Here is a 22,321-nt window from a genome sequence, read left to right as displayed (position 1 = left end):
TCCCCTGCATTGGCAGGCAGATTCTTAACCACTGTGCTACCAGGGAAGACCCTCTTTCTTCTTTTTATGTAGGCATTTATAGCTATAAATTTTCCTCTGAGCCCTATCTTTGCTGCATATCATAAGTTTTGCTGTTACATTTTCATTTTCATTCACCTATAAGTATTTTCTAATTTCCTTTGTGATTTCTTCTTTGATGCAGTGTTTAAGAGTGTGTTGTTTAATTTTCACACATTTGTGAACTTTCTAGTTTTCTTTCTATTACTGATCTGTAGTTTCATTCCACTTTGGTCAAAAAAAGATACTTTGTATGATTTCAGTCTTTTAAAATGTATTATACTTGTTCTGTGACCTATATGGTCTATCCTGGAGAATGTTCTATGTGCATTTGAGAAGAATGTGTATTCTGCTGTTGTTGGATGCATTGTTTATATATCTCTGTTAGGTCTAGTTGGTTTATAATGTTGTTCAAGTCCTCTGGTTCCTTAATGATCTTCTGTATAGGTGTTCTATCCACTATTGAAAGTGGTATATTGCAGCCTCCAATCACATTTTTTAATTCAATTATTTCCATCTGGCTCCAGTTTTCTTATGTTTGTTGAAATTATCCACTTTAAACTCTGTACTTTTCCCACTAGACCCTTTAGAATTTTTATCACAGTTATTTTAATAGCGCTTTCTAATAATTCCAACATCTGGGTTATCTGTGGGTCTACTTCTATTGATTATTCTTGTCCTGACCATGGGTCACATTTTTTGCTTTTCCTATTCTTATAATTTTTCATTAGGTACCTGGAGTTTTGTATAAAAGAACAGTAGAGGCTAAAATAAATAATATCTCCAGAGAGTTTTGATGAAGTCTACTTTAACTAATTTTTCTGTTTTCTGTTACCTGTGTAAGAAAATTTTACTACCTCCAAGCCACAAAGATATTCTCCTATGCTTTTAGGAGAATAAAGATAGTCTCCTAAAAGTTTTATGGTTTTAGATTTTACATTTGGGTCTCTGACTGTTCTCAAGTTAGTCTTTGCATATGGTGTAACATATGGGTCAAAATCCTATTTTTAAAATATGGACATTGAGATAGTCTAGCACCATATGTTGAAAAGATTTCTTTTTCCTGTTGAATTGCTTTGGCTTTTTAATTGAAAATCAAGAGGTTATATAAGTTCCTCTGTTGAATTTTTCATTTCAATCATTGCACATTGTTTTTTGCTTTGTTTTGTTTTTCTAAAATTAATTAATTATTTTTGACTGCGTTGGGTCTTCGTTGCTGCACGTGGGCTTTCTCTAGTTGTGGTGAGCGGGTGCTACACTTCGTTGTGGTGTGCGGACTTCTCATTGTGGCGGCTTCTCTTATTGATGAGCACCGGCTCTAGGCATGTGGGCTTCAGTAGTTGTGGCACACAGGCTCAGTAGTTGTGGCTCGCAGGCTCTAGAGCGCAGGCTCAGTAGCTGTGGTGCACGGGCTTAGTTGCTCTGCAGCATGTGGGATCTTCCTGGACCAGGGCTTGAACCCCTGTCCCCAGCATTGGCAGGTGGATTCTTAACCACTGAGCCACCACAGAAGTCCCTGCACTTTTAATTTCTGTAAGTTCTTTTTTATTCAAATCCGCTGTGTTATTTTTCACTGTTTATTATTCCCAGTAAGTATTTATCAGGTTTGTCTTTTGTTTCATTTAAGAATAGTAAGCAGAGCTGTTTTTATAATGTCAGATGATTCCAGTAGTCAGTTTTTGGGGGTTTGTTTTCACTCTCTGTTTCTGCTGATACTTCCTCATGGTTGTTTCCTTCTCTGCTTAGTTGCTTTAAACTGTGAACTATTCATTATAGTTTCCTCAAAAAATTATTTGTGGGACTTCTTTGAGTCCTGGAATAAATTCTTCCGGAAATACATTCTTCCGGAAAACATATGACTTTGCTTCTGCCCTTGATCACCTTAAACTGAAATTTGATGTTTAGCAACACCCAGGCACAGTGAAAAAAATTGGCTTGTGGTTATTCTTTTCAGGGACAATTTCCAACTTCCACTACACTCAGCCAGACAACTCTCTTTGTTGATCACTGGATGTGAGAAAGTGGGGCAGGTTCCATTATGGTTTATCTTTATACTGAAGGTGTGATTCTCTGGGGTTCTAGTTTTTAAGGAGGGGAGATGTCTCCTATGAGACTCCTGTTCTGAATGGTATCTGAGCTCTTTATATTGTTTTTACTCACTGCCAGGTCATGAAAAGCTCAGGGTTGCCAGGTTTGGCAAATGCCCTTGTGGCAAAAGTTGCTGAAATGCTCTGTTAACTTCCCTGGATTCCTGTCTTCATTCAGGGCTTAGTATGATAATTCTTCATTCTTATTATCTCACCACTGCCTTTAATAAATATTTAAAAATATTTTTTCAAGTCATTTTAGTTGGTTTTAGTGAGAGGTAGGTCTTAATTCCTAGCTCATGATATTACTGGAGATGGAAGTCAGGCATGATGATTTTCTTTTTGATAATTTTTTAAAATATTTATTTTATTGAAGTGTAATTGATTTACAATGTTGTGTTAATTTCTGCTGTACAGCAAAGGGATTCATATATAAATATATATATATATATACACATATATTCAGATATGTGTGTGTATTTATATATATATATATTCTTTTTCATATTCTTTTCCATTATGGTTTATCATGGGATACTGAATATAGTTCCCCATGCTGTACAGTAAGACCTTGTTGTGTATCCATTCTATATATAATAGTTTGCATCTGCTAATCCCCAACTCCCAATCCATCTCTCCCCTACCCCCCCATTCCCTTGGCAACCACAAGTCTGTTCTCTATGTCTGTGAGTCTGTTTATGTTTCATAAATAAGTTTATTTGTGCAGTATTTTAGATTCCACGTAAAGGTGATATATGGTATTTGTCTTTCTCTTTCTGACTTACTTCACTTAGTATGATAATCTCTAGGTCCATCCATGTTGCTGCAAATGGCATTATTTCATTCTTTTTTATGGCTGAGTAGTATTCCATTGTTTATGTATATCACATCTTCTTTATCCATTCATCTGCTGATGGACATTTAGGTCACTTCCATGATTTGGCTATTGTGAATAGTGCTATTGTGAACATTGGGGTACATGTATCCTTTTGAATTAGAGTTTTGTCCGGATATATGCCCAGGAGTGGAATTGCTGGATCATATAGCAACTCTATTTTTAGTTTTTAAGGAACCTCTATACTGTTCTCCACAGTGGCTTCACCAATTTACATTCCCACCAACAGCATAGGAGGGTTCCCTTTTCTCTACACCCTCTCCAGCATCTGTTATTTGTAGATTTTTTTAATGATGGCCATTCTGACTGATGTGAGGTGGTACCTCATTGTAATTTTGATTTGCATTTCTCTAATAATAGTGATGTTTGAGCATTTTTTCATGTGCCTGTTGGCCATCTGTATGTCTTTTTTGGAGAAATGTCTGTTTAGGTCTTCTGCCCATTGGGTTGTTTGTTGTTTTTTGTTGTTGAGTTGTATGGTCTGTTTATATATTTTGGAAAGTAAGCCCTTGTTGGTCGCATCATTTGCAAATATTTTCTCACGGTCTGTTGGTTGTCTTTTCATTTTGTTTATGGTTTCCTTTGCTGTACAAAAGCTTGTAAGTTTGATTAGGTCCGATTTGTTTATTTTTGCTTTTATCTATTTCCTTGGGAGACTGGCCTAAGAAAACATTGGTACAATTTATGCCAGAGAATGTTTTGCCTATGTTCTCTTCTAGGAGTTTTATGGTGTCCTGTCTTATATTTAAGTCTTTAAGCCATTTTGAGTTTATTTTTGTGTATGGTGTAACTTCATTGATTTACAAGGCATGATGATTTTTAAATAGGGGAAGGAGAGGGTCAGCTTTAGAGTGATCAGTTCTAGCTATTGTTTGTTTGCTTCCTCAATGATATTTGAAGTCCTATTTTATGCCAGGCTCTGTATAAGACCCTGGGGATCCACCCCTGTCATGTTTCTTGCCCTTTTGGGGCTTATGTTCTGGCGAGGGAGACATATTATGCATCTTAAATGCATGAGAAAAATAATGATGATCTGTAGGTATTGCTAAAGAAGATGTTATAGAAGCTAAGGGGTCAGGGGAGAACCAGCTTACATAAGGTGGTCAGGGAAGATTTCTCTGCAGAGACAGCATTTAAACTGAGACCCAGGGCTTCCCTGGTGGCGCAGTGGTTGAGAGTCCGCCTGCCGATGCAGGGGACACGGGTTCGTGCCCCGGTCCAGGAAGATCCCACATGCCGCGGAGCGGCTGGGCCCGTGAGCCAAGGCCGCTGAGCCTGCGCGTCCGGAGCCTGTGCTCCACAACGGGAGAGGCCACAACAGTGAGAGGCCCGCGTACCGGAAAAAAAAAAAAAAACTGAGACCCAGAGGATGGGAGCAAGCCAGCCATTCATGAGAGAATGAGTTGGAAGGGAAGACTGAAGACAGGAAGACTGTCTCAGTTGTCTGGACAAGAGTGGACTGTCTTGATCTAAGAGAGTGAGGAAGGGGGACATTGGCAGGACTTGGTGATTAGATGTTGGAAGAGAAGGCTGACACCAGCTCAAGTACTTAGCTGATGTGAATGGGCACACAGTGGGGATCACTGGGGAGAGAGCAGGTTGAGAGGAGGGAAAAGTAAGGAAATCAGGCTGACACAGGCTCCAACATGGTGAACCCTGAAGACCTTATGCTAAGCGAAAAAAAGCCAGTCACAAAAGGACAAATGATTCCACTCATATGAGGTACCCAGAGTAGTCAAACTCACAGAGAGAAAGTAGAGTGGTGATTGTCAGGGCTGGGAGAGGGAAATGGAAAGTTAGTGGGTCTTTTTTTTTTTTCAGGCAAGGCTTTATTGGGGCCCCTGCTGCAGCAGGGGGCAGTGACAACAAATAAGTTTCCCTTGCTGGCTCGCTCCCGAAGCGGGGTGAGCTTGTTCCTTATATGGGGTGAGGGTAGGGGTGTGTCTAGGGGTCGGGCCGGAGGGGTGGCTTAGGTGTTTTGCCCACCCCTTAGGTGGTGTGGTGTGAAGGGGGCATGTGCAGTACGCTGCTTTTGCTCCCGACCCCCTTGCTTTTGCTCCAGGCTCTTCAAAAGTGGCAGTTGGGCTTTTTGGTCTCTTTGTGTTTAACGGATACAGAGTGTCAGTTTTGCCATGAAGAAAGTTCTGGAGTGGGCGGTAGTTATGGCTACTGAGCCTGCGCTCTAGAGCCCGTGCTCCGCAACAAGAAAAGCTACCGCAATGAGAAGCCCGCGCACCACAACGAAGAGTAGCTCCCGCTTGCGGCAACTAGGCAAAGCTCACATGCAGCAGCAAAGACCCAAGGCAGCCAAAAAAAAAAAAAAAAAAAAGTGAATGTCATACTGAACTGTACACTTAACAGTGGTTGAGATGGTAAATTTTACGTTATGTGTATTTTAACACAATTTTAAAAAGAGAGAGAGACCAGAAAATAAAAGTCAGGTTGGACTTTTGAGTCTGATGTGGCCTGTGGGGCATCCACAGGGGAGAGATGTCCAGGAGGCAGGTGGCCAGATGGATCTGGGGTTGGGGGGAAGGTCAGGGCTGGAGATGGACTTTGGTCCGTCCATCCAGTGGCAGCTGTGGGAGCAGGTGATCTCAACTCCAGATTCACCTCTGTAACCCAGTTCTCTGCCTGCAGCCCCAGCAATCCCTCCTGGATGTGCTGGTCTGGAAGCTCAGTGGGCGGCGCCATGTGGCCTGGGCCCGGATCCCGCCCAGGATGTGCTGTTCTCTGTGGTGGAGGAGGAACGGGGCCGGGACCGTGGGAAGATCCAGAATCTGCTGTTCACAGTGAGGGGTCCCGGGGGCGAGGGTGCTGGGACTAGAATGGGCTGAGGCTCGTAGGACAGCACAGACATTGGGGTGGAGCCATGTGAAGCGCAACAGGGGTCCCCAAACTATTTATTTATTTGTTTATAATTTTTGGCCACACCATGCTGCATGCGGGATCTTAGTTCCCTGACCAGGGATTGAACCCGTGCCCTCAGCAGTGAAAGTGTGGAGTCCTAACCACTGGACTGCCAGAGAATTCCCTCCAAACTATTTTTTTAAATTAAGTTTCCGGTCAAAAAGTTTTTAAATTTTAATTTTTTTCAATTAAAAAATGTTTTAATTAAAATTTTTTTAACTTTTAAAATTGTTTTAAAATTATTATTTTTTAAAGTGTACCAAACTCTTTTTAATTATCCAAAGTACCAAAAGGAGATTGTGCTTTTACCCAGGTGAGCTTTGACGTCAGATAAACCCCAAATATTGTCATCTCTGGGCCTGAACTGGCCCTTTTGCTGACTAGGCTCTGACAGATGAGCAGGGTTACGAAAATGGGAGTGTGACTAATTAGTTCCTTATAAGTACAGCTGATTTGGAGGCAAAAGATTTGTAAATGAGGTGTCCCTGGGAGAGACACCAGCAGGGTTCCCTAGTGGTGAGAAGCTGTGACCACAGGGGTAAGGGACAGGGAATCTAAATGTGTTGGGGATGAGGGGACAGATAGGTGAGGGTGGGGTAGGGGAGAGCAAGCTCAGAGCATAGTTTTGGGGTCTGGGGTCTGGGCTATAGGACGTGACAGTGTTGGGGCAGGAGGGATAGGGAATGAGAGGGAGTTTAAGGGTGATGGGGCATTGGATGGAGGGCATGAAGAGGGTGGGGTACAAGGAGTACTCTTTGGATTAAGGATCTGGTGATGCAGAGAGTAGGGGCCTGCCTTGGAGGAGCAAGATGGTTGGCCTAGCTGGGGTAATAAGAGGTGGTCCCTAACATGCTTCCTCCCCGCAGCAGGCACCTGGGGAAGCCGCTGGTGAGGTCCATGCCAAGCTGGAGCTCTTCCTGGGGCTGGAGCTGGGCACGCAAGCCAAGGCCTGCACCTCAGAGCTCCCCTCGGACCTGCTGCCTGAGCCCTCGGCTGGGCTGCCCCTCAGCCTGGACCGGGACTGTGAGTGCGGGGCGTGGGGCAGGCGGGCCCAGTTCTCCATTTGCCCGAGGTGTGGGGCTAGATGCTCAGCTGGGGGTTCGGATCAGAGGGGTCTGGGGTCAGGGACTCCAGTGGTCCCTGAGCTAACATGACCCCTTCCTTCTCTCCACCCTGGACTTCAGCTACTTCCAGCTCCGGGCTCACTTGTACCAGGCCCGAGGTGTGCCGGCAGCAGATGACAGTGGGCTCTCGGACCCCTTTGCTCGAGTCCTCATCTCTACCCAGTGCCAGACCACACGGGTGAGGGCTGGGCTGGGATGTTGGTGGAGGGGCACTGGGAGACCAGGCGGGGTAGAGGCTGAGCTTTTTCCAAGACCCTAAGTCTCTCTTCCTGCCTTGGATTTTCAGGACAGGATACTGGATCAGACTGCCCTGATTTAGGGGGTGGCGTAGAACCAGAGGGTCTTAGGGGTGAGGAGTTCTTCTGACAACTGCTGTTGGCTCCTTCCCTGCACGGCCCTCAAGGTCCTGGAGCAGACGCTGAGCCCCCTGTAGGATGAACTTGTGGTGTTTGATCAGTTATTCGTGGACGGGAAGAGGGAGCACCTGCAGGAGGAGCCCCCACTAGTGATTGTCAATGTCTGTGACCACAATAAGTTTGTGAGTGTGGCCTGGGCTCCGCCTGGGTTCCCACCCCCAAGGATCCCCTCTTCTTGTCTTGATGTACCCTCCCCTGGTTCCTGAGCCTCTTCTACTTTTGTCTTCACTGCCCTGCTCCCCGAAGGGCCCCTCTGTGTTCCTGGGAAGGACGCTGGCCGCCCTGAGGGTAAAGCTGATGGAGGACCCTTACCAGCAGTTCTTCCCCCTGAGGAAGGGGCCCCGGGCAGCCGGGGAGCTCATCGCCACCTTTGAACTCATTGACCTGGACTACAGTAGTTGACTTGAGGTCAGAGTGCTGTGGTCTAGCTGGACACACCGTGGATCGCTTCTGCTATTTGTTTAGGTCATCCAGCTCCAGGGATGTGGGCATGTCCCAGGGTTACCCCTCCAACTCCCTTACCCCCACAGAATGCAGGCTGCAGGTCTGTCCTGGGACCGCCTCATTGGACCTCCTGACTCCAGGTAACACTTGAAGTAGACCTACCCTAGCTTCACCTTGCCAGGCCTCCAACCCCAGAGAACCCAAGCCCGGGTTGACCCTCATGCCTCAGACACGCATCCTCCTTCCTGTACATGGCTGTTTCCTGAGACACCCCGCTCCCATCAATCCAGCCTTGCCAGGTTCCTCTGGTTTTATATTTCACCAGCAGTCCTCCATTTGTTTTCCCCGAGCCCAGGCTTTCCCTCCTTTGGCCTGATTCTTCTTTGACCTCTGATCTCTTGCTCCCTTCAGCCCTCAGTGCCTAGTGATGTGGAGCCCCAGGACCTGACCGCCCTGGTTGAGCCCCTCTCCGGATGCCTATCCCTGCCACCGCACGTGTGCCCGGTGCTTAGGGAGTTCCATGTTGAGGTAGCACCACGCACTCACATCCTCCTCCCTTCCCTACACCTGGGTGTCCTTCAGTCAGGTACAGGCCCCTGAATCTCCCACTTCCCAACCCCAGGTACTGTTCTGGGGTCTGAGGGGCCTTGGCCGTGTGCCTCTGTTTGAGGTGGAGCAGCCCCAGGTTGTGCTGGAGGTGGCCGGTTGGTGAGTGGAGTCCGGGGTCCTGACCAGTTACCGTGAGAACCCCAATTTCACTGAGCTCGTCAGGCATGAGGACATGAGCTGGAGGCCAGAAGTGCTGGGCTGAGAAATGAAAGAGGGCAGTGGGATGGTGAATTCCCAGCTGGTTATATTACATTAACCCAGGGGTCACCAAATTTTCTATAAAGCGCCAAATAGTAAATATTTTAGGCTTTGTGGGCCATACAGTCTCAGTTGCAGTTACTCAACTCTGCCATCATAGCATGTAATCATCCATAGGCGACAAGGAAATGAATGAGTATGGCAGTTCCAATAAAACTTTATTTACAAAAACTGACAGCAGGCCAGATTTGGTTTATAGGCAATAATTGGCTGATCCCTGGATTAATTCATGAACTGGTTGTGCTCCATTGGCTCTGTTGATTGAGTGGATTAGCCAAAAGTCATGAAGTGTGAGTCCAAAGGAATCTGAGACACCAGGGACTATGAAGACAAATACATTCTTTGTTTAATTTGTAATTACTGTACTCTAGTATGGGCTTTGGAGTCAAATTCTGGCAATGTCACTTAGGAGCCTGTCAAATCACTTGTCTGATTTGAGCTTTAGTTTTTCTGTTTGTTTGTTTAAAAAAGGGACGAAAGGGTGCTATAAGGAGCCAATGAAAGAAAGGATCTTGGTGAAAGGGCTTTGTAAACTGAAGAGTGCTGTACGGGGGCAAGGCGGGGACTGGGACAAAGCACAGTGGTTCCCGACTGCAAGGGGGAGCACAGCAACAGCAACAACAAAACGCAACACTATTTCATGACTGTTTCACATGCAGCAGTTTTCAGTTTGAAAACTTCATTGTGCTATAAGATGATGAAACTGAAAGCACTTTGCTCGCTGAACTTCTAGCGGGTGTTCCTGTCATTTCCCATTTCATAGTGCAAGTTGAGGAAAACACCCCTCTCTCCACTGTGCACCTGAAAAGAATGTGAATGCTTCGTTGTTGGGTGGAATGTCCTATATCAGATACCAGTCAGGTCAAGTTGGGTTGATAGTATTATTCAAGCTTTCCTAAAAAAAGCCTCCTTGGGAATGTTATGTCTAGTTGTTCTATCCATTATTGAGAATATGGTATTGAAGTTTCCAACTTTTGTTGAATTGTTTGTTTCTCCCTTTATTTTTTTGTCTTTTATTTTTATTTTTTTTTGCGGTACGCGGGCCTCTCACTGTTATGGCCTCTCTCGTTGCGGAGCACAGGCTCCAGACGCGCAGGCTCAGCGGCCATGGCTCACGGGCCCAGCCGCTCCGTGGCATGTGGGATCTTCCCGGACCGGGACACGAACCCGTGTCCCCTGCATCAGCAGGCGGACTCTCAACCACTGCGCCACCAGGAAAGCCCTATTTTTTTGTCTTTTTTTACTTGTATTTTCAGTTTTTGTTGTTAGGTGCATATATATTTATAATTGTTATAACTTCCTATGAATCGATCTGTTTATCATTATAAAATGTCCTTGTTTGTCTCTAGTTTGTCTCTCTTTTTTGTCTTAAAGACTATTTGTCTGATAATATAGCTGCTCTAGTTCTCTGTGGTTAGTATTTGCATGGCATATGTTTCCTCATCCTTTTACCTTCAACCTATATGTATCTCACGAAAGAGCATCTCTTAAACAGCATGTAGTTGCATCTTTTTTTTAAATCCGTTTGACAATCTCTATCTTTGAACTGTTTAATACAGTCACATTTGATGTTATTATTGATATGGTTGGATTTACATTTGCCTCTTTGCTATTTGTTTTCTGTAAGTCTCATATTTTTCGTTCTTCCTTTACTGCCTTCTTTTGTATTACATAGATATTTGTTAGTATACTGCTTTAATTCCTTAGCTGATATTTACTTAGTAGTTGCTCTAGGGATTACAGTATGCATACTGATTTTTCACAATCCATTTCAGATTAATACCAATTTAGTTCCAGTAAAATAGAAATAGTTTTCTCCATTATAACTCCATTCATTCCTCCCCCCTTTTGTGCTGTAACTGTCACATATATGTAAAATAAAGCCAACAATACAGTATTATAACTGTTGTCCCTGCCCCCCGCTTAGGATCCATTGATATATATAGAATTTCTGGATTAAAGAGCATACATAGTTTTATGGTCCTAAATCTATATTAGCAAACTGAGCATTGGTCCTTTACATAATGATAAACAACAACCACCTCATATTTCTGATGGCGCTTTGTAGGTTCCAAAGAATTTTTGTACTGTTATATCATTTGATACAATAGTCTTTCCAGTCCAGGATTGTGTCCCCTTTTTAGCTGGGAAGTGGGTTCAGAAAGCAATGACTCACCAGAGATGACTCAGTGAGGCTGTGGGCTTTGAATGCATATTTAGCTACACTGTTTTCTCATCTATCTCTGCTGCTGCCTCTCCTCCTCCCACAGTCTGCAGAGACACAGGTCCTCTCTCCCTACCCCCAGGACTTGCCAGAGCAGCCTTATGTGCAGCCCCCCTCAGCATCCTGGTGATTGAGCGCTGGGCCTTTGGCCGCACAGTGCTCGTGGGTTCCCACATCGTCCCCCATATGCTGAGATTCACACTCTGGAGTCAGGAGGATCCCCCTGAGGGGGAAGGAGAGGAGGAGACAGGGGACCTGGTGCCCAAGGTACCTCAAGGTAAGGGGCTTCCCCCTTAGGGGCCACCAGACAGAAGTCCATCTGGTTCCTGGCTGAGATGGCTCCAGGGGACCCTCCAGTGGAGCACTGAGTCTGACTTCTACTTACCTGACCTCCTGGTGTCTTTTATCCCCTCTCAGAACAGAGGTCCCGGGATCCCTTCTTGGCTGAAGTGGGGATACTCAGGCGGCTCCTAAAGGTGATGGAGTATGGGGGATGGGTGGAGAAGGGACTGGGGGGGCTTGGGGTGGTGCTAGGTTAGAGGTGCTGAGTTCTTGCTCCCTCAGGCTCCTCTGAAGAAGCTCCCTCTGGGAGGCCTCCTGAATCAAGGCCCAGAGCTGGAGGAGGACATCCCAGATCCTGAAGAGCTCGACTGGTGGTCCAAGTACTATGCATCTCTGCAGGAGCTCCAGGGGCAGGTGGGAGCAGAGCAGGCTTCTGGGGGTTGAGGGGCTGGAGACAGGAGGGTAAATGGTAAGAAGAAGGATCTCATCAAACATGGAGCTCTACAGTTTTTCAGAACTCTTTGTTACAGCCATCTTTTCTCATCTTCACGACAATTTGAGAAGCTGGGGATTATTAACTCCATTATCTAGAGCTGTCTTGTCCAACAGAAATATCGTGTGAGCCACATATGTAATTTTAACTTTTGTAGTAGCCACATTAAAAAAAAATAAAAGGAAACGATGAAAATGATTTTAATAATATATTTTATTTAACCTAGTATATCTATAGTATCATTTCAAGAAGTAACCGTTATAAACAATTAATAGTGAGATTTTTTTAATTAATAGATTTTATTTATTTATTTATTTATGGCTGTGTTGGGTCTTTGTTGCTGAGCGTGGGCTTTCTCTAGTTGTGGTGAGCGGGGGCTATTCTTTGTTGCGGTACGAAGGCTTCTCATTGTGGTGGCTTCTCTTGCTGCACAGCATGGGCTCTAGAGCGCAGGCTCAGTAGTTGTGGCGCACAGGCTTAGTTGCTTCGCGGCATGTGGGGTCTTCCCGGACCAGGACTCGAACCCATGTCCCCTACATTGGCAGGTGAATTCTTAACCACTTCCCCCAGGGGAAGCTCAATAATGAGATATTTTATAATCTTATTTTATACTAGTCTTTAAAATCTGGTGTGTAGTTTATGCTTCCAGCACATCTCAGTTTGGACCAGATGCATTTCAAGTGCTCAATAGCCACACGTACCTGGTGGTTACATATCAGGACTATATGATAAACTAAGGCTTTGAAAATGCAAGTGGCTTACCCAGCTGGAACTTGAGCTAAAGTTTTCCAACTCCCTATCCTGTAAAAGGGGTAGATTAAGGAGGTAAAGGGTAGGGAAGAATCTTTGACCTGCGCTTTGATTTCAGACCAACTTAGATGAGGATGAAATGGATGATGCTGGGGATTCAGGTAAGAGATTGGCTTTCTTGTTTTCCTCTTTGTGTCTCCCTCCCTCCCCCACACCAGTATTTCTAACCAGTATTTCTAACGTATTTCTAACAGCATTTCTGCTGTTCCCAGATGGGGGCAATCTCCTTTCTGTGGATGGGGAAGCCCAAGACCAGGGTAAGGCTGAAGTCAAAGGCTCTGTGTCCCAGAAAAAAGCAATCGCCACTCTGAAGGTAAGTGGGTGTTGCAAGAGGGGATTCTGCTCGGATTCTGGACGAGCTGTCACTGAGGCCCTCGCCTTTCAGATTTACAACAGCTCCCTGGAAGAAGAGTTTAACCACTTTGAAGACTGGCTGCATGTGTTTCCCCTGTATCGGGGGTAAGGAGGTCAGGATGGAGATGGAGAGGAAGAAGGGTCTGGAAACCTTGTGGGCAAGTTCAAGGTATGTTTCGGGAAGGAATGGGGGACCAAGGAGCACAAGTGGGGATGTAGGAAGAAGACTGTCTTACCAGTGTTTTTCTGCTCCATATCCCCCCATCCCACCCAGGGCTCCTACCTCATTTACCCTGAATCAGAGGCAGTGTCCTTCTCTGATCCCCAGATCTCCAGGGGGATCCCACACAGAATCGGCCCATCAAGTTTCCAGTCAGAGTATATGTTGTAAAGGTGAGCATCCATTGGCCTGGCATGCCTCTAACTCTGGCAAAGGTAATGTACACAAAACCTACAGACTGAAGGGATCAGAGTCCAGCTTTTTCATTTTTCAGATGGGAAATCTTAGGCACAAACTTAAGAGACTTCACAGGGTTACACATCTTGCTCACGGCAGAACCTGAATTTAGAGCTTAGATCCCCTAATTCCTTATTTGTAGTTCTAGTCTCATAGAATGGGGAGTATAATTCCAGGAAGAGCACAACTCTGTAAAGCTTTGTGATGGCCTGTCATCAAATACCTTTGTACAGGTCCTCTCATTGCTGCAGTTTTCATATAGTGCTCAACAGGGCCCTGCAGTTTCCTTAAAGGCATCTCAGGGAGTGAGAGGGGAATGAGTGGGTTGCTATCCCTTCACTCCCGGCACAGAGCAGATGCTGTACTTTTATCTAGTTTAAATATAGGCATTCTGACTAAGACGTAATTTCAAGAAACATCCTGTGGCACTCTTCTACCACAATGTAAGCATCCTAGTGCATACATCAGATAGTAGACATCATCTGGACCTTCTACTTCTAGCAACATTGCAGACCAGATGGTCTGAAATAAATTCTCGATATAATAGATCTAGAAATGCTAGATAAACAATCTTTTAAACAAATGCTAAGCTCATAAGAAAGGGAATTCCCAATGGGCCAAAATGAGGAAACAGCAGGAATCCCTGAACAAGCCCTGAAGTCAGATTCTCTTGAGAGGATTTGTCCATACCTGGACCCCAAGCCTTAGGTTCTAATATCTAATAGCCTATACAAGGTGGGAGACACAACCAAGACCCTTGCTCGAAGCAGCACCCAGGAAGGGCTCTACTCTCAGTGAAAGGTGGGCAAGAGGAAGCCCACCCACTGGGAAAGAAGCCTGTAAGGTAAATGGTCTATCTCAGCCTCTGTTCCAACTGGGGGAAATAGAAAAAATGTCTTCCCTGAGGATTTACTATTAAGAGTTTTGCCCTCACATTGATTTAAGACTTGAATTTTTATTATCTGCTTAGTCCACAAAACTCAAAGTTGAGAGACTGGCTTAAAGTAGTCCCAAATCAGGCTTCACAGACTTCCCTAGATTTAGATAACCAAATTTGGGTTCACAATCCCAAATTATAAAATATATAAGAAAACAATCTCAGGAAAATTTGTCAGAAAGACACAACACAAAAGAGAATTAGATCTCTAAGGGCTTTGGATGTTAGAATTTTCAAATATTAGAAATATAAAACAGCTTAAAATTACTTCACAGTTTAAAATGATTTCACATGCAGAGAACAAAAGGCTATAAAAATTGGGCAGATTTGAAAATAATAAAATAAAATTTCTAAAGATGGAAGACCATTAAAAATCAAATCTTATTAAATGCCCATACATAGCAGAAGGGTTGAATAAACTGTGCTATGTCCGTACAACAGAGTACTATGCAGCTGTAAAATAAAATGAAGATTTCTGTCAACTGATGCGAAGTGTTTTTAGATTCCACATATAAGTGATATCATATGGTATTTGTCTTTCTCTTTCTGACTTATTTCACTTAGTATGATAATCTCTAGGTCCATCCATGTTGCTGCAAATAGCATTATTTCATTTTTTTTATGGCTGAGTATTATTCCATTGTATATATGTACCACATCTTTATCCATTCATCTGTCGATGGGCATTTAGGTTGCTTCCATGTCTTGGCTATCATGAGTAGTGCTGCTATGAACATAGGGGTGCATGTATCTTTTTTTGGTTATATTTATTTATTTACTTGTTATTATTTTTTTGGCTGCACTGTGTGACATGCAGGATCTTATTTCCCTGACCAGGGATCGAACCTGTACCCCCTACAGTGGAAGCGCAGAGTGCTAACCACTGGACCACCAGGGAATTCCCTGTATCTTTTTTTTTTTAATTTTATTTTTGGCTGCATTGGGTTTTCGTTGCTGCGCGTGGGCTTTCTCTAGTTGTGGCAAGTGGGGGCTACTCTTTGTTGCGGTGCGGAGGATTCTCATTGTGGTGGCTTCTCTTGTTATAGAGCACAGGCTCTAGGTGCACAGGCTCAGTAGTTGTGGCACATGGGCTCAGTAGTTGTGGTTTGTGGGCTCTAGAGTGCAGGCTCAGTAGTTGTAGCACACAGGCTTAGTTGCTCCACAGCATGTGGGATCTTCCCGGACCAGAGCTTGAACCCGTGTCCCCTGCATTGGCAGGCAGATTCTTAACCACTGTGCCACCAGGGAAGCCCTCCCTGTATGTTTCTGAATTATAGTTTTTTCAGGATATATGCCCAGGAGTGGGATTGCTGGATCATATAGCAACTCTAATTTTAGTGTTTTGAGGAATCTTCATACTGTTAAAAACACCTTTTAGGACTTCCATGGTGGCACAGTGGTTAAGAATCCACCTGCCAATGCAGGGGAGACGGGTTTGAGCCCTGGTCCGGGAAGATCCCACATGCTGCGGAGCAGCTAAGCCTGTGCGCCACAACTACCGAGCTCACATGCCACAACTACTGAAGCCCACGTGCCTAGAGCCCGTGCTCGGCCACAAGAGAAGCTACCACAATGAGAAGCCCATGCACCACAACGAAGAGTAGCTCCTGCTTGCCGCAACTAGAGAAAGTCCGTGCACAGCAATGAAGACCCAATGCAGCCAAAAATAAAATATAAATAAGTAAATAAATTAATTTTTTTTCATTTTAACATCTTTATTGGAGTATAATTGCTTTACAATGCTATGTTAGTTTCAGCTTCACAACAAAATGAATCAGTTATATATATACATATGTTCCCATATCTCTTCCCGCTTGCGTCTCCCTCCCTCCCACCCTCCCTACCCCACCCCTCCAGGCAGTCACAAAGCACTGAGCTATCTCCCTGTGCTATGTGGCTGCTTCCCACTAGCTACCTACCTTACGTTTGGTAGTGTATATATGTCCATGCCTCTCTCTCACTATGTCACAGTTTACCCTTCCCCCTCCCCATAGCCTCAAGGCCATTCTCTAGTAAGTCTGTGTCTTTATTCCTGTTTCACCCCTAGGTTCTTCATGACATTTTTTCCCCTTAAATTCCATATATATGTGTTAGCATACGGTATTTGTCTCTCTCTTTCTGACTTACTTCACTCTGTATGACAGACTCTAGGTCTATCCACCTCATTACAAATAGCTCAATTTCGTTTCTTTTTATGGCTGAGTAATATTCCATTGTATATATGTGCCACATCTTCTTTATCCATTCATCCGATGATGGACACTTAGGTTGTTTCCATCTCTGGGCTATTGTAAATAGAGCTGCAACGAACATTTTGGTACATGATTCTTTTTGAATTATGGTTTTCTTAGGGTATATGCCTAGTAGTGGGATTGCTGGGTTATATGGTAGTTCTATTTGTAGTTTTTTGTTTTTTTTTTTTGCGGTACGCGGGCCTCTCACTGCTGTGGTCTCTCCCGTTGCTGAGCACAGGCTCCAGACGCGCAGGCTGAGCGGCCATGGCTCACGGGCCCAGCCGCTCCGCGGCATGTGGGATCTTCCTGGACCGGGGCACGAACCCGTGTCCCCTGCATCGGCAGTCGGACTCTCAACCACTGCGCCACCAGGGAAGCCCTATTTGTAGTTTTTTAAGGAACCTCCATACTGTTCTCCACAGTGGCTGTATCAATTTACATTCCCACCAACAGTGTAAGAGGGTTCCCTTTTCTCCACACCCTCTCGAGCATTTATTGTTTCTAGATTTTTTGATGATGGCCATTCTGACTGGTGTGAGATGATATCTCATTGTAGTTTTGATTTGCATTTCTCTAATGATTAGTGATGTTGAGCATTCTTTCATGTGTTTGTTGGCAATCTGTATATCTTCTCTGGAGAAATGTCTATTTAGGTCTTCTGCCCACTTTTGGATTGGGTTGTTTGTTTTTTTGTTATTAAGCTGCATGAGCTGCTTATAAATTTTGAAGATTAATCCTTTGTCAGTTGCTTCATTTGCAAATATTTTCTCCCATTCTGAGGGTTGTCTTTTGGTCTTGTTTATGGTTTCCTTTGCTGTGCAAAAGCTTTTAAGTTTCATTAGGTCCCATTTGTTTATTTTTGTTTTTATTTCCATTTCTCTAGGATGTGGGTCAAAAAGGACCTTGCTGTGATTTATCTCATAGAGTGTCCTGCCTATCTTTTCCTCTAAGAGTTTGATAGTTTCTGGCCTTACATTTAGGTCTTTAATCCATTTTGAGCTTATTTTTGTGTATGGTGTTAGGGAGTGATCTAATCTCATACTTTTACATGTAGCTGTCCAGTTTTCCCAGCACCACTTATTGAAGAGGCTGTCCTTTCTCCACTGTACATTCCTGCCTCCTTTATCAAAGATAAGGTGACCATATGTGCGTGGGTTTATCTCTGGGCTTTCTATCCTGTTCCATTGATCTATATTTCTGATTTTGTGCCAGTACCATACTGTCTTGATTACTGTAGCTTTGTAGTACAGTTTGAAGTCAGGAAGCCTGATTCCTCCAGCTCCGTTTTTCGTTCTCAAGATTGCTTTGGCTATTTGGGGTCTTTTGTGTTTCCATACAAATTGTGAAATTTTTTGTTCTAGTTCTGTAAAAAATGCCAGTGGTAGTTTGATAGGGATTGCATTGAATCTGTAGATTGCTTTGGGTAGTAGAGTCATTTTCACAATGTTGATTCTTCCAATCCAAGAACATGGTATATCTCTCCATGTATTTGTATCATCTTTAATTTCTTTCATCAGTGTCTTATAATTTTCTGCATACAGGTCTTTTGTCTCCTTAGGTAGGTTTATTCCTAGATATTTTATTCTTTTTGTTGCAATGGTAAATGGGAGTGTTTTCTTGATTTCACTTTCAGGTTTTTCATCCTTAGTGTATAGGAATGCCAGAGATTTCTGTGCATTAATTTTGTATCCTGCTACTTTACCAAATTCATTGATTAGCTCTAGTAGTTTTCTGGTAGCATCTTTAGGATTCTCTATGTATAGTATCATGTCATCTGCAAATAGTGACAGCTTTACGTCTTCTTTTCTGATTTGGATTCCTTTTATTTCCTTTTTTTCTCTGATTGCTGTGGCTAAAACTTCCAAAACTATGTTGAATAAGAGTGGTGAGAGTGGGCAACCTTGTCTTGTTCCTGATCATAGTGGAAATGCTTTCAGTTTTTCACCATTGAGGACGATGTTGGCTGTGAGTTTGTCATATATGGCCTTTATTATGTTGAGGAAAGTTCCCTCTATGCCTACTTTCTGCAGGGTTTTTATCATAAATGGGTGTTGAATTTTGTCGAAAGCTTTCTCTGCATCTATTGAGATGACCATATGGTTTTCTCCTTCAATTTGTTAATATGGTGTATCACGTTGATTGATTTGCGTATATTGAAGAATCCTTGCATTCCTGGAATAAACCCCACTTGATCATGGTGTATGATCCGTTTAATGTGCTGTTGGATTCTGTTTGCTAGTATTTTGTTGAGGATTTTTGCATCTATGTTCATCAGTGATATTGGCCTGTAGTTTTCTTTCTTTGTGACATCCTTGTCTGGTTTTGGTATCAGGATGATGGTGGCCTCGTAGAATGAGTTGGGGAGTGTTCCTCCCTCTGCTGTATTTTGGAAGGGTTTGAGAAGGATAGGTGTTAGCTCTTCTCTAAATGTTTGATAGAATTTGCCTGTGAAGCCATCTGGTCCTGGGCTATTGCTTGTTGGAAGATTTTTAATCTCAGTTTCAATTTCAGTGCTTGTGATTGGTCTGTTCATATTTTCTATTTCTTCCTGATTCAGTCTTGGCAGGTTGTGCCTTTCTAAAAATTTGTCCATTTCTTCCAGGTTGTCCATTTTATTGGCATAGGGTTGCTTGTAGTAATCTCTCATGATCTTTTGTATTTCTGCAGTGTCAGTTGTTACTTCTCCTTTTTCATTTCTAATTCTATTGATTTCAGTTTTCTCCCTTTTTTTCTTGATGAGTCTGGCTAATGGTTTATCAATTTTGTTTATCTTCTCAAAGAACCAGCTCTTAGTTTTATTGATCTTTGCTATCGTTTCCTTCATTTCTTTTTCATTTATTTCTGATCTGATTTTTATGATTTCTTTCCTTCTGCTAACTTTGGGGTTTTTTTGTTCTTCTTTCTCTAATTGCTTTAGGTGCAAGGTTAGGTTGTTTATTCGAGATGTTTCCTGTTTCTTAAGGTAGGATTGTATTGCTATCAACTTCCCTCTTAGAACTGCTTTTGCTGCATCCCATAGATTTTGAGTCGTCGTGTCTCCATTGTCATTTGTTTCTAGGTATTTTTTGATTTCCTCTTTGATTTCTTCAGTGATCACTTCGTTATTAAGTAGTGTATTGTTTAGCCTCCATGTGTTTGTATTTTTTACAGATCTTTTCCTGTAATTGATATCTAGTCTCATAGCATTGTGGTCGGAAAAGATACTTGATATAATTTCAATTTTCTTAAATTTACCAAGGCTTGATTTGTGACCCAAGATATGATCTATCCTGGAGAATGTTCCATGAGCACTTGAGAAAAATGTGTATTCTGTTGTTTTTGGATGGAATGTCCTATAAATATCAATTAAGTCCATCTTGTTTAATGTATCATTTAAAGCTTGTGTTTCCTTATTTATTTTCATTTTGGATGATCTGTCCATTGGTGAAAGTGGGGTGTTAAAGTCCCCTACTATGAATGTGTTACTGTCGATTTCCCCTTTTATGGCTGTTAGTATTTGCCTTATGTATTGAGGTGCTCCTATGTTGGGTGCATAAATATTTACAATTGTTATATCTTCTTCTTGGATCGATCCCTTGATCATTATGTAGTGTCCTTCTTTGTCTCTTCTAATAGTCTTTATTTTAAAGTCTATTTTGTCTGATATGAGAATTGCTACTCCAGCTTTCTTTTGGTTTCCATTTGCATGAAATACCTTTTTCCATCCCCTTACTTTCAGTCTGTATGTGTCTCTAGGTCTGAAGTGGGTCTCTTGTAGACAGCAAATATATACGTCTTGTTTTTGTATCCATTCAGCCAATCTGTGTCTTTTGGTGGGAGCATTTAGTCCATTTACATTTAAGGTAATTATCGATATGTATGCTCCTATTTCTATTTTCTTAATTGTTTTGGGTTCGTTATTGTAGGTCTTTTCCTTCTTTTGTGTTTCTTGCCTAGAGAAGTTCCTTTAGCAGTTGTTGTATAGCTGGTTTGGTGGTGCTGAACTCTCTCAGCTTTTGCTTGTCTGTAAAGGTTTTAATTTCTCCATCAAACGTGAATGAGATCCTTGCTGGGTAGAGTAATCTTGGTTGCAGGTTTTTCTCCTTCATCACTTTCAATATGTCCTGCCACTCCCTTCTGGCTTGCAGAGTTTCTGCTGAAAGATCAGGTGTTAACTTTATGGGGATTCCCTTGTGTGTTATTTGTTGTTTTTCCCTTGCTGCTTTTAATATGTTTTCTTTGTATTTAATTTTTGACAGTTTGATTAATATGTGTCTTGGCGTATTTCTCCTTGGATTTATCCTGTATGGGACTTTCTGTGCTTCCTGGACTTAACTATTTCCTTTCCCATATTAGGGAAGTTTTCAACTATAATCTCTTCAAATATTTTCTCAGTCCCTTTCTTTTTCTCTTCTTCTGGAACCCCTATAATTCGAATGTTGGTGCGTTTAATGTTGTCCCAGAGGTCTCTGAGACTGTTCTCAGTTCTTTTCATTCTTTTTTCTTTATTCTGCTCTGCAGTAGTTATTTCCGCTATTTTATCTTCCAGGTCACTTATCCGTTCTTCTGCCTCAGTTATTCTATTGATCCCATCTAGAGTATTTTTCATTTCATTTATTGTGTTGTTCATCATTGTTTGTTTCATCTTTAGTTCTTCTAGGTCCTTGTTAAATGTTTCTTGCATTTTGTCTATTCTATTTCCAAGATTTTGGATCATCTTTACTATCATTATTCTGAATTCTTTTTCAGGTAGACTGCCTATTTCCTCTTCATTTGTTAGGTCTGGTGGGTTTTTATCTTGCTCCTTCATCTGCTGTGTGTTTTTCTGTCTTTTCATTTTGCTTATCTTACTGTGTTTGGGGTCTCCTTTTGGCAGGCTGCAGGTTCGTAGTTCCTGTTGTTTTTGGTGTCTGTCCCCAGTGGCTAAGGTTGGTTCAGTGGGTTGTGTAGGCTTCCTGGTGGAGGGGACTAGTGCCTGTGTTCTGGTGGATGAGGCTGGATCTTGTCTTTCTGGTGGGCAGGTCCACGTCTGGTGGTGTGTTTTGGGGTGTCTGTCGACTTATTATGATTTTGGGCAGCCTCTCTGCTAATGGGTGGTGTTGTGTTCCTATCTTGCTAGTTGTTTGGCATAGGATGTCCAGCACTGTAGCTTGCTGGTCGTTGAGTGAAGCTGGGTGCTGGTGTTGAGATGGAGATCTCTGGGAGATTTTCACCATTTGATATTATGTGCAGCTGGGAGGCCTCTTGTGGACCAGTGTCCTGAAGTTGGCTCTCCCACCTCAGAGGCACAGCACTAACTCCTGGCTGCAGCACCAAGAGCCTTTCATCCACACGGCTCATAAGAAAAGGGAGGAAAAAGTAGAAAGAAAGAATTAGTAGAAGTAGAAAGAAAGAAAGAAAGGAGGGAGGGAGGGAGCAAGGAAGGAAGGAGGGAAGGAAGGAAAAAAAGAAAGAAAGAAGATAAAGTAAAAATGAAGTAAGATAAAATAAAGTTATTAAAATAAAAAAATAATTATTAAGAGAAAAAAAAACAAAAAACAAAAAAACGGATGGATAGAACCCTGGAACAAATGGTGGAAGCAAAGCTATACAGACAAAATCTCACACAGAAGCATACACATACACACTCACAAAAAGAGGAAAAGAGGAAAAAATCATAAATGTTGCTCTCAAAGTCCACCTCCTCAGTTTGGGATGATTCGTTGTCTAAAGAAGGGAAGGAAGGAAAGAAAGAACGAAGATAAAGTAAAA

At 42.9% G+C, this 22,321-nt stretch overlaps 1 pseudogene; it reads left to right on the top strand.

The window, feature by feature from the left end:
* LOC136135411 (fer-1-like protein 4) overlaps window positions 1-22,321 on the top strand; it is a 47,959-nt pseudogene that overhangs the window by 16,284 nt on the left and 9,354 nt on the right.

Source organism: Phocoena phocoena, chromosome 15, assembly GCF_963924675.1.
Source record: "Phocoena phocoena chromosome 15, mPhoPho1.1, whole genome shotgun sequence".
Taxonomy (NCBI): domain Eukaryota; kingdom Metazoa; phylum Chordata; class Mammalia; order Artiodactyla; family Phocoenidae; genus Phocoena; species Phocoena phocoena.
Note: the sequence above shows the minus strand (reverse complement) of the source record. Positions and strands in the feature narration are given on the sequence as shown.